Raw genomic sequence first — 13,786 nt, 5'->3', positions numbered from 1 at the left:
ACCGCCTTGGCTCCCCGCCCCCTTTACAGCCCCAGCTGGAAGTCCTGCGCTGGCTGGCTCCGCCCCAGCTCCCGGGGTCCCTGATCCCTCCCTCTGAGCTGTTGATTCCTCATTGCTCTTCGAATCTCACCTTAAAAGCTCCCCCCGCCCCCCCCCCTCCCGCCTTTAGCCTTTATCTTGAGGTCCTCTCTCAATGCAAACTGCTTCAGGACACTTTGTATTAAGGGTGTTATTGGCACTAATGGTACACACAAATCAATTGTATTACATCTTCATGACTTTGGGTAATTTGTCTGGGAAAATGACATTCTCCATTTCCCCCTAGGATTGTGAATCTGTGTGCATATTCACTTTTTACTCGGAGCTGTTTTGAACAAACAACAAAAATTACATAAACTGCTGAATATCCTTTTCTTCCATTTTACCCTACTGCACCTTCTCATTGTGTGAACTGGCACAGTCCCCTGAACGCAGTTGTGTTTACTTCTGGGGCACACTGTATAATTTAACTTTCTGCAATATAAAATAAATCAGCGCCGATATTTTTACTTGTTCTGACAATGTCCAAAGTTGTCTCTCACTGTTTTTATTTAAAGGAACTAGACACAAACCTGGCTGCCTTCACGATGGCCTCTGCGAGGGCTACAGCTGAGAAAATCCGCTGTCAGGAAGAAGTGAATAGAACTAACAAGACTATTGAGCTGGCCAACAGATTAGTGAAAGGTCTGGAGGTGAGGTCCTACAGGGCAGACTAATGAAGCAGGCTGCAGAAAGCACTTCTTTGTTATACACTACTGATCTGGCAATAACAGCAGCACTCAGCAAAGAGCCTGATGAGCTGAAAAAATTATGTCATTATCATTCATTTTTTTCATAATAGAAACATGTTTTTGACCTTTACATTTTCTTACATTTTACCATGCTGCAGCCCGTATTAACTGTAAGATTACCTAGTGCCTAGCATATTCACGAAGCCCTAGTGCGAAAAGAGAACATTCGTTCTTTCTTGAGTATTGACAAATAGAGTTGATGCCCTAAAAAAGGCAAAGACTTTATTTGGAACAATTAGACAATGCTAATGATAGCACGCTAGGTTGGTTTACCACGAAGCGCGGTGCAATTTGTCCAACTTAGTTAAGGAATATGATAATGCCCTAATTATCTGTCTAAGATGTGCTCTGGATATTACAGAGGAGACAAAGAATAAAGAGTGGCAAACCATGAATTATCCAAAATAATCCATATTGTTAAAGGTTGGCTCCTGAGAAAATCTGGTCACTGGCAGCTTTCTCATTTGCCATTCATCTATTGTTAATTTAATCTTTTGTATATATTTAAATTTTTTTTTTTCCCTGGGTTAACATTTGTTGGAAGACTGTCTCTTCTTGTTCCCCGCCATGGTGGGAGAAATGTTTTTCCAAACAGCAGCTCTCCATGCTTTTTTTTTATTCTGGTAACTGGACTTGCAGTGGGCCAAGAAAGCATCAACCCATGCTAATTAAACAGATTTATCCAACTGGAGATTGTTAGGAGAATTTTAAAATATAAATTGATGAGTGCTTGTTTAGTGCCATTTGAAGTAAGAATTGAAAGGATTTATCATCTGAGAAGGAAAAGTCTCAGTGTCTTAGATGAAAGCCGCAAAATCTAATGAATTTAAATGTATCCCACCAGGGTAGCCATATTTCTTCTCACCACGAGACACGGAGGTCTCCCGAATTAATGGAAGTAAATTACTATCTTAATCTGACAAATCTATCACTGTTTTATCAAATCAATTTGCCAGCTCACAAATAGATCAGGGGAAATAGTTGAGGAGTAGCAATGGATTTCTTTTTTTCCAAAGGGAAATGTGAACCCTATCCTCTAAAAGAGCGCCCGTGCCTGAGCCTTACTGACTTGGTTTCACTCCATTTGATGGAGCTCTTTGTGCAAAAAAAAATACCTGTCAAACAAGCTCAAGGCAGTAACCCCGCTCTAAGCTCAGAGAGTGTTGGATCTTTTCCAACATTTTCCATGTCCTTTGCGCTACTCTTTCTGACATAATGAATCTATGGCCTCCAGAGAACATTTTACCGGGGCTCTGAACATAGGACACCTGCGGGAAGACCTGTCTCCCCTCAGCTGCTTTGACTTGATATGTTGGCTCCGTGGCAAGCCAGACTCGCATCTGACCTGTCGAGAAACCAAGTCTCCATAACTAACCTGTCAGCAAGTAAATTCTACCACCCCGTGGTGGAAATGCTCAGTGTGTCTGCTCCAAATCATCTTTGTTGAAATACTTGTGCCACTTATTTTGAGGCATTTTGTAGCAAATGAAAGCACTGAAGACTGTGTAGCGGAGCAGAATTGCTTCTGTGCGTACTTCCATATGACACAGCCCCGCCACATCTGTGTCACAGAACGCTGCCATCTCTGCTTCTCTGGTGAATCGGGCAATTAAGGCTTCTTTCCTGCTTGCATGTCTTTCTTAAGCTGTGCAGTCCTAGTACTTCAAAGTGTTTTGATATTTAGCCCATTAAATATTACCGTTCCCAGAGATGAAGTTTGCTTAAAAATGTTTTTTTTCCCTCTTTTTTTTTTTTTTGCCTATGTTCTGCTTTTGTACACTTTCATAGTTCCTTTCCTTTCACTTCTTTTTCTCTTCACTACTATCTCCTTCTGCTTCTTTATTTTTATTTCGGCTTTATTGAGATATAATTGACAAATAGAGTTGTAAGATATTTAACCCTTTGAGCAGTATGAACATTCGTGTACGTCCTCATGCCTCCTGATCATCCAGAGTACAATCGACTTATTTTTAAAATGTGTAAGGCAACATTTTAAAAAAAGGGCAAATGTATGTTCTTCTTGTTTCTATAAATTGGTTATCAAACAAACATGATTTTAAGTTAATAAAACTGTAACTGCAACTAATTTCATTTTTTGAAAGAAAACTCACTACTCAAAGGATTAAGTGTACACCATGGTGATTTGAAATACATATACTTTCTGAAAGGATTCTCCCAATGAGTTACTAACACGTCCATCACCTCATAGATTTACCTTTTTCTTTTTGTTCTTGGTGAGAACATTTAACTTCTACTTTCTCAGAAAATTTTAATTATACATTACAGTGTTATCAACTGTACTCACTATGTTATACATTATATCCTCAGACCTTACTCATCTTATAGAGAGTTAAACTAACCTCTCCCTCTTCCCCCAACCTCCATCCTGTGGGGAACACTTTTCTATTCTCTGTTTCTATGTTGAACCTTTTCTTAAGCATCCATGTACAGGTGATACTATGAAGTATTTCTACTTTCTCTATCTGACTTATTTCACTTAGTATAGTGTCTTCAAGTTTGACCCATGTTGTCAAAAATGGCAGGTTTTCTTACTTTCTCATGTCTAAGTAATTTCCCATTATATATAATCTTATATAAATACTTTCTTTATCCAGTCATCTATCAATGAACACCTAGGTAGTTTCTATGTCTTGGCTATTGTGAATAATGCTGCAATGAACATGGAAGTTCAGATATCTCTGATATTCTGTTTTCATTTTTTTTTGGATATATACCCGAAGTGAGATTGCTGAATAATATGGTAACTCTGTTGATAATTTTTGCAGAACCTTCATACTGTTTTTCATAGTGGCTACACCAGCCTCTCTCTCTCTCTCTTTCTCTTTATAAATCTTCCTGACTTCTGTTCTCTTTCTTTCCTTGTTTTTCGCTTCCTTCCTTCTTTTCTTCCTTCTTTCTTTCCTTCTTTCCTTTTTTCTTTCCTTCCTTCCTTCCTTCCTTTTTTGTCTTCCCTTCTACCTCCTTTCTTCATTTCATGTACATTTTCCTTCTGGGAATTTTTTTTCACTGTATTTTTCTGAGTGAAAAGTAGATATCTAATTATCACTAATTTTTTTAAAGGCAACTCTATTGGAACAGATTATTAAATTTTTGTCTCTTTTTTTGTAAAATACAAAAATGATGTATTACGATAAGTTTTGTGTTTACAGTTTGAAATTTATGTTTGGAGTAATCAGGGCTTCATTTGTAAGTTCTGAGCATCTCTCTCTCTTTGGTACTGTACTAATAGCCACTTCATTATCCTTTAAAATAATTCTTTGGTATTACTCATTAAATGTTGTTATGAGAATTGTTTTCTCTAAGACTATTACATTACCATTATGACATTCATTTAATTAGCACATTTTAAAAATTAGAACAAATTTAAAATGAAGTACAGAAATTTTTACTAGGGCTTGTTGCTTTAAAACATACTGCTATCCAAACCGAATCCAACAATATATGGAAAAAATCATACACCATGATCAAGTGGGATTTATTCTGGGGAGGCAAGGATGGTACAATATTCGTAAATCAATCAATGTGATTCATCACATAAACAAAAAGAAGGAGAAAAACCATATGATAATTTCAATAGATGCAGAAAAAGCAATTGATTTAATCCAGCACCCATTCATGATCAAAACTCTCAGCAAAGTGGAAATACAGGGAACATACCTCAACATGATAAAAGCCATCTATGAGAAACCCACAGCCAACATCATACTCAATGGGCAAAAATTAAAAGCAATACCCTTAAGATCAGGAACAAGACAGGGGTGCCTCCTTTCACCACTCTTATTTAACATAGTCCTGGAAGTCCTAGCCACAGCAATCAGACAAGAAGAAGAAATAAAAGGCATTCAAGTTGGAAAAGAAGAAGTAAAACTATCATTATTTGCAGATGATATGATATTGTATATAGAAAACCCTAAAGTCTCAGTCAAAAAGCTACTGGACCTGATAAATGAATTCAGCAAAGTGGCAGGATATAAAATCAATACTCAGAAATCAGAGGCATTTTTATACACCAACAATGAACAGTCAGAAAGAGAAATTAAGGAAACAATCCCCTTCACAATTACAACCAAAAAAATAAAGTACCTAGGAGTAAACTTAACCAAGGAGACTAAAGACTTATACTCAGAAAATTACAAAGCATTGATAAAAGAAATCAAGGAAGATACAAACAAGTGGAAGCATATACCGTGCTCATGGTTAGGAAGAATAAACATCATTAAAATGTCTATTTTATCCAAAGCAATCTATAAATTCAATGCAATACCAATTAAAATACCAATGACATACTTCAAAGATATAGACCACATATTCCAAAAATTTATATGGAACCAAAAGAGAACACGAATAGCCTCAGCAATCTTAAAAAAGAAGAATAAAGTAGGAGGTATCACACTTCCTGATATCAAGTTATACTACAAGGCCATTGTACTCAAAACAGCCTGGTACTGGCATAAGAACAGGCATATAGATCAATGGAACAGAACAGTGAACCCAGAAATAAACCCACAGTTCTATGGACAACTGATATTTGACAAAGGAGGTAAGGAAATACAATGGAGTAAAGACAGCCTCTTTAACAAATGGTGTTGGGAAAATTGGACAGCTACCTGCAAAAAAATGAAACTAGATCACCAGCTTACACCACTCACAAAAATAAACTCAAAATGGATAAAAGACTTAAATGTAGGCCATGAAACCATAAGCATCTTAGAAGAAAACATAGGCAGTAAGCTCTCCGACATCTCTCGCAGCAATATATTTGCTGATTTATCTCCACAGGGAAGTGAAATAAAAGACAGGATAAACAAATGGGACTATATCAAACTAAAAAGTTTTTGCACAGCTAAAGACAACAAGAACAGAATAAAAAGACAAACTACACAATGGGAGAACATATTTGACAATACGTCTGATAAGGGGTTAATAACCAAAATTTATAAAGAACTTGTAAATCTCAACACTAGGAAGACAAACAATCCAATCCAAAAGTGGGCAAAAGAGATGAATAGACACTTCTCCAAAGAGGACATACAGATGGCCAATAGGCATATGAAAAAATGCTCAACATCACTAATCAGTAGAGAAATGCAAATTAAAACAACAATGAGATATCACCTCACACCAGCCAGAATGGTGCTCATCAACAAAACAACACAGAATAAGTGCTGGCTAGGATGTGGAGAAAAGGGAACCCTCCTGCACTGCTGGTGGGAATGCAGACTGGTGCAGCCACTGTGTAAAACAGTATAGAGATTCCTCAAAACACTGAAAATCGAACTGCCTTTTGACCCAGCTATCCCACTTTTAGGAATATACCCCAAGGACACCATAGAACGGCTCCAAAAGGAGAAATGCACCCCCATGTTTGTGGCAGCATCGTTCACAATAGCAAAGATCTGGAAACAGCCCAAGTGTCCGTCAGAGGACGAGTGGATTAAAAAGCTTTGGTACATATATACTATGGAATACTACTCAGCCATAAGAAATGATGACATCAGATCATTTACAATAACATGGATGGACCTTGATAACATTATACGGAGTGAAATAAGTAAATCAGAAAAAAACTAAGAATTATATGAATCCATACATAGAAGGGACATAAAAATGAGACTCAGAGACATGAACAAGAATGTGATGGCAACAGGGGTGGGGGTTGGGGGGAGGGGGGATGGGGCGAAGAAGGAGGGAGGGGTTGGGGGAGGGGAGGGGCACAAGAAAACCAGATAGAAGGTGACAGAAGACAATTTAACTTTGGGGGAGGGGTACACAGCACAATCAAATGTCAAAATAATCTAGAGATGTTTTCTTTCAACATATGTACCCTGATTTATCAATGTCACTGCATTAAATTTAATAATAAAAAAAAAATACTGCTATCTTTTTGAAAGGAAATTTCAGGGCATGTATCAAAAATATAAAGAGTATACATACTTTGACCCAGAAATTTCATGTAGCACTGTTCATAATAACTATAGATTAGAAATTACCTCAATGTCTCCAAACTAGGTAGTGGCTAAATAAGTTTTGGGTCACCCATAATATGGAATATCGTATACCCAGTAAAAATTGTTGCAGAACAATATTTTATCATATGGGAAAATGTTCTTGGTGTGTTTTGAAGTAAACAAAACAAGTTACAAAACAAAATACATATTGTGATCTCAGTTTGGCAATATCATACCTCTCAGCTCCAGATCTTTTCCTCTTCTGCCTTAATGAGTTGGGCCATTTATCCCTTTTTCCTTTGCAATAAGCACAATGTTAAGTTTGTCAGTAGAGGGCTCAGGAGAGACAATGGCAGGAAGGAGCCCCCCCCCCCCCCACTCCAGGGCTTCTCTTCTAGCGCCTACACACCGCCAGAGGCTGCTGCCTCAGCCAACACCCAGAGCATTCAGTCCCTCAGCAAGCACTCAGTCCCACCCCAGCCAGTGACCACCTTGCAACAGCCCCCCCAAAAGGGACACCATCACCCCAAGCCTGTTTGTCCTGCCAGCAGGACGATTCTTGGTGTTCTCACTGCCTCTGAGCACCTGCATTGTAGAAGCATGTTCCCTGCTTGCCCAGCATCTGTGGACCCGTTCCGGCTCAGGCAACTGTCATATCCAGTCGGGCTGCAGACACATCCTCTCCAGCAAGGTTTGCATCCACCAAGGAAGTTGTTCCTGCCTTATATGCTCTTTCTTTCTCAGCCCTTCGGTATTCTTTAGTTCTCTTTTCACCTTTTTAATTACTTCTGTGTTATAGTTAATAATTCTTTATAACAAATATTCCCTCTTCAAATTACTATGTGGTTTCTATCTCCTGATTGGACCCTGACTAGTATATCTGTTAAAGTATAAGAAGAAAGAAATAAAGACTGAGACAAAAAGCCAAAAACTTAACAGTAGTTGACTCTGGGTGGTGTGATAATAAGTCTTTTTTATTTCAGTCTTTGTGATTCACAATATTTTCCAAAATATTTTGTAAGGAGCTTTTATTTATTTTAGTTTCTAAGATTCGTTATTATGCTAGCAAATATTATGCTAGCAAAGTTAAACCTCAACACAAGTTTATGTTCTTGCTACAAAATTCAGATCTAAAACCATAATGATCATATCAAGTACCTATTTAACCAATAGGTTGGATAGAGCTGGCCTGATAGTGGGACCACACCAACTTCTACAATTGCTTCTAAGAATTGGCTTCCTTTCAGTGACCACCATCAGCTCTCCCAACCCTGGACGTTTACTACAACTCTGATTTTAAAGTCGCCCTGTTGAGGCAACGGTGTTAAGAACTATTTTTGTGAATAGTAAGGTGATTTTAAAAAATATTGTAGCAATCTTAAAAAAATGTCATGCAATTTTATTGCAATTTAGTGCTATTTAGAGATATGTGTGTATCACATAGCAAACTGGCTTGTTATTGGTCAGTAGAAGGACCAGTAATGCAAGAGCTCCATGGACAAATTCAAAGATGGCCCCAAGATTCCCAGCCACAAATGTTCACTCTCCTCCAGGTCACTCAAACACCACAGTGAGAGGATTTTGCAGCTATAATTAAGATCCCAAACTAGTTGATCTTATGACGGGGAGATTATCCCTGTGGGCCTGACCTAATTATATGAGCCCTTTTTTTTTTTTTTTTTTTTTTTATAAATAATTTTTTATTTTAATGGGGTGACATCAATAAATCAGGGTACATACATTCAAAGAAAACATTTCCAGGTTATCTTGTCATTTAGTTCTGTTGCATACCCATCACCCGAAGAGAGATCATCCTCCGCCACCCTCCATCCAGTTCTCTCTGTACCCCTCCCCCTCCCCCTCTCCCTCCCTCCCTCCCCCCACCCCCCGTAGCCACCACACTCCTGTCCATGCCTCTTAGTCTCGCTTTTATGTCCCACCAATGTATGGAATCCTGCAGTTCCTGTTTTTTTCTGATTCGCTTATTTCACCCCGCACAATGCTACCAAGACTCCACCATTCCTCTATAAGTGATCCGATGTCACCATTTCTCCTAGCTGAATAATATACCATGGTGTATATGTGCCCCATCTTCTTCATCAAGTCCTCTATTTTTTTTACAGTGATTAAAAGCCTTTAAGCAAACTCTTGGCCAATACAGCAAGAATCCCTAAAAGAGTAGTGTCCTTAACATGTTCCCCAAGTCCAAGTTGGCCCCATCACCATGCCAAATCCCTGAAAAATGCAACCCAACCACAGTTCAGTCTGTTAGGAGCTGTCACAGGGAGCAGGAGTCCAGGAAAGTTCCCCACAGGAAAAGTCCGCATGGCACTGGAATTGTTGTCACCATTCTATACTTTGCAGCTCATGTCCAAGTCCCAATGACCACTGCTTCTAGCTGGTAATGATTCAGGTAGACTGGAAAAGCCATTTGCAGCATGCATGGATATGGAGCTTCTGTTCTCCTCTGCCTGGAGAGTTGAGACCAGGTTGCTTTTCCCTGGAGCTCTGCTACTGTGGCCTGGTAAAGAGAACCTTGGGATACACTAAGCTGGGTGGCAAAGGTAAATTCATAATACAAGTTGGCAAAAGGAGGAAAGAGAGCTTTAAATTAGGAGTAGGTCCCAGCCTGAAATATGAGTGGGGCATTGAGGTAGGAGGGATAAAGGAAACACTATATATTAAGCAAAGCAGCAGAAAATAGGACTATCAATGCCCACAACAGAGATCTTTGAGGGAAGAATAAAAAACCTGACTATTCAGGCAAAACATAGCTAAGTGGCCCTTGTGCGAATGAGATCAGTTTACCTGCTTCTTGGAAGAAATACCCTAGGCTCGTCCACAGTGTCGTAGATGGGGCCAATGGCCCTGGGCACCTTCAGCCTTCAGTGGCAAACCCCAGCTTTCTGGGCAAGGTTAGGTCATAGGTGGCTGGAGCAGGGCTGGAAGAGACTGAACCCTCCCTTAGAGGAGCGAGGGGGAAGCCCACCTTCCAGTGTCCCTGTTTCCTCACAGCAGAGGCGTGTAAGCCTGGCAGGCTTTAGCTCAATGACCTTCCTTTCCACTATTGAAGCAGGACCCAGATGGCATCCTATGAGACCTCTTTGGGGTGTTGGAGCCTTTAAGGGTGTATCCTAAAAGCTGGTAGTTCCCCTGATCTCTATTGGGCTTTTTCTGCCTCTAGGTATCTTAAAAGCCATTCTCAGAAGATCTCGCTGAGGGGTTTGAGGATCCCCATCCACCTATATAAATCTTTTCCATATATCTGGAGCTATTTGGAAAAAAGACAGAACAGTGTTATTAGCTAGATCTAATAAAGAAGGTAGTAGTTTGCAGGCGAAAAAGATTTGGTGTCTCCTGTTCATCAGCATTCAAAAGAAATGTAAATTTTTTTTTTTTTTTTAAGTAAAAAGCATGATATGGTAGACCCGTCGGAGTCATTGGCCTGGTGTGCAGGATTCCCGGGTTTGATTCCTGGCCAGAGCACACAGGAGAAGCGCCCATCTACCTCTCCACTCCTCCCCCTCTCCTTCCTCTTCGTCTCTCTCCTCCCGCCCGCAGCCAAGGCTCCACCAGAGCAAATCCACCCTGGGCACTAAGGATGGCCCCATGGCCTCCGCCCCAGTCGCTAGAATGGCTCCGGTTGTAACAGAGCAACATCCCAGATGGGCAGAGCATTCCCCCCAGTAGGCATGCCAGGTGGATCCCAGTCAGGTGCATGCAGGAGTCTGTCTGACTGCCTCCCCATCCCCATCCTCAGAAATATACAAAAAATAAATAAATAAAAGAAAAAATACTAAAAAAAAAAAAAAGAAAAAGGGGGGGGGGGCATTCCCTTGTGCTAAAGCTCCAGGGAGCATGGAGTGAGCTTGAGTATGTCCTATGAAACATGGAGCTCTATGTTTACATATAAGTCTTTGAAGAAGGAGGAACTGCTGAAATAGTTTATCAGCATTTGTCCCTAAGACAGCAGTCTTTATAGTGGGAACACCATAAGTAAATATTTGCTGTCTGTCTATAGATTAAAGGGGGAATATGGCAAATGCTGAAAAGCCATGATCTTTGTGCCCCTCTCCTCCCCCCACCCTGTAACCCCAACACTGTTGTTCATATCTCTGAGTCTCATCTTTATGTCCCACCTATGTATGGAAACATATAGTTCTTAGTTTTTTCTGATTTACTTCTTTCACTCAGTATAATGTTATCAAGGCCCATCCATGTTGTTGTAAAAGATCCTATGTCATCATTTCTTATGGCTGAGTAGTATTCCATAGTATATATGTACCAAAGCTTTTTAATCCACTCGTCCTCTGATGGACACTTGGGCTGTTTCCAAATCTTTGCTATTGTGAACAATGCTGCCATAAACATGGGGGTGCATTTCTTCTTATCCCTGTGGGCCTGACCTAATTACATGAGCCCTTTTAAAAGTAGATTTTCTCTGGCTGGTTGCTAAAAGGAAAAAGTTGGAGATTGGAAGCACAAGGGAGATTCAATGTGGAAAAGTTCTCCATTGCTGACTTCGCAGATGAAGAAGGCCAAGTGGCAAGGAATGTGTGTGGTCTCCAGGGGCTGAAAGCAGTTCCTGGCTCACAGCCAGGAAGGAAACAGGGACCTTGTTCCACACCCACGGGGAACTGAATTTGGTCAACAATCTGAATGAGGCGAAGCTGGAAGCATGTTCTTCCCCAGAGCCGCTGAATGAGAATAGAGAAACTAGAAAGCAAACAGACTGGATGTCGCTGGCCACCCTTACTCTGAAGGATTAAAGATTCAGATCTGAAAGCTCTTGTAGGGACAACAGATTCCTCGGAATTCTGAGCGGGCACCCTCGCGCACCGATGTGGTTGTCGTGTGGAGCGGCGTTTCCACGCTCCCACGGTCCCAACAGGCGCAGGGAGTCTGGACTGTGGAGTCACGTTCCAGATCAGAGTCTGTGCATTCGTTATTGGCTGACTGGGACTGCCCTTCTTTATTTATATTCCTTGAGGATTTTATTACAAAGATTGACTTCGTGTGGGTAAAGACTTGGAAAATGACTACTGCTTTTTATGTTTTGATTATGTAACTACATAGAAACTTCATTTCTTTAATAGGAACTTCTCTCCCTTCTTTCCTTTAGATTCATGCTGGCCTTATCCAGCACCCTGACTCACTTGCTTCCTTCTCTCTTTCATGTCCACTCCCTTAGCTATTAAGCCTCAAGACAATGAGGTTCAGATCAGAATCAAATAATCTTAGGAAGCAAAGCCCTGGGTCTACTGACTCTGACAGAGACGGAGTTTCAGTCAAACCAAAGATAACATCTAGATCTTGGTTGTGTTTCAGCTCAGGGCCCAGAAAAGTGACAAAACCAGACACCATGGCTGACATCAGGACCAGATGCACTGATCAATACCCCCTATGCTGGCACCCACCTATCAGTAGAGAACATGGCCCTGACCATGACCCTAACTCCCTGAGTCCCCATGACGAGTGATTTTTCCTTTATTTAACCCATTCCCTGGAAGCCATCAGGGAGCCAGGTCTTTGAGCATTAATTAGCTCACCTGTGATTCTAGGTGTGGGTCACTTCCTGAACTCATAAACCCTTACTTTCTTTGCTGCCAACTCCTGTTCATGTCTTACTGAGCCATGATTCGTGCAGTCAGATGGACGTCTTTAGTCTGGTAACAGTTTGTTTTGAAATTGAATAATCCTCTGTTCATTAATAGGGTTTTTTTTCCCCCTAACACTTCATTCCTACTGTCAATACACCCTACTACTCTACTTATAGTTTCTTTGCCCTAATTATTCTAATATAATCTCTCTAATTTGTTTTTTGGGGGTTTTGGTTTTGGGGGAGGGGGTTTGCTTTATTTCTGGCTTTCTTCATAGCCATTTTTTTTTTTTCACTTTCTTTCTTAGTTCTGGTTAGTTGCACAAGGGTAGGAAATAAGACGTATAAATTTTACCATAAACTTTAAGTGATTTTTGCCTGTCAGCTTTCGAATCCTCAATAAAAATTTGAAATCTACTTTCAGATTTGTCATCATCAAGTGATTTATGCCAGTTATCAGAGAAAGCAAAGCTAAACTCTTACTAGAGAATAAATTTGGAAAGTCCCAAAGAGAAGGGGTTAGTCTGTGTCAAGCTGAACTTAGATGACGTCACCAGAGTGAAGAAATTGCCACCCTGGAATGGGAGCGGCCACGGGAACCTTCACCCACCAATGAGACTTTTTCTGCCCTCTGAGTGAGTTCTGTTTCTCCCAGTTTCCTGATAGGTATTAATCTTGGTTCCCTCATTCTAAATGGTTATTTCTCTAGTCTCCTACAGTCGCAGCAACAGGAAGGAAGAATAATACTTTATTTCGATAGTCAGTTGGGAAGTGCACTACAGAAGCCATGTTGTCACAGTGAAAGCCCATGAGATGAGCAAGTTGGAAAGGCAGTGAGACAGGTCTCCTCATTGACAAGACTGACATCATAGGTTTGAAAAGCCTTTATTGGTTTTTTTCAGTCTGCACTCACCATGAAGGAAGATGATTTCAAACTCAAGTTGAAATTCAGCCAGCCGGTGAGTTCCTCGCCAGCCTCCCTCTGCACAGGGTCATTTCCTCAAGGACACTTTCCCATTGGAGACGACACTACCCAGAATGGAGGTTAAATACACAGGAAATCTACTTGATAAGTATTATGTGTTGAACTATGTGCCCCCAAAATCCATACGCTGAGGTCCTAAATCCTAATACCTCATAAGATGACCTTGTTTGGAAATAGGGTAGCTGCAGATGTAATTAGATAAATTAAATGAGCTCATACTCAAATAAGGTGGCTCCTAATTCAACATGACCAGTATCCTTATAAAAAGGGAAATGTTGGACGTAGGAACCCTCACATAAAAAGAAGGCCATGTGAAGATTGAGGTTATGTCTCCACAACCAAGGTCTCCACTACCAGAAACTATGAAAGAGGCCTGGACCAGACCTTTCTTGATCATCTTCAG

Source organism: Saccopteryx leptura, chromosome 7 (genome assembly GCF_036850995.1).
Source record: "Saccopteryx leptura isolate mSacLep1 chromosome 7, mSacLep1_pri_phased_curated, whole genome shotgun sequence".
In the NCBI taxonomy this organism is placed as follows: Eukaryota; Metazoa; Chordata; class Mammalia; order Chiroptera; family Emballonuridae; genus Saccopteryx; species Saccopteryx leptura.
Note: the sequence above shows the minus strand (reverse complement) of the source record.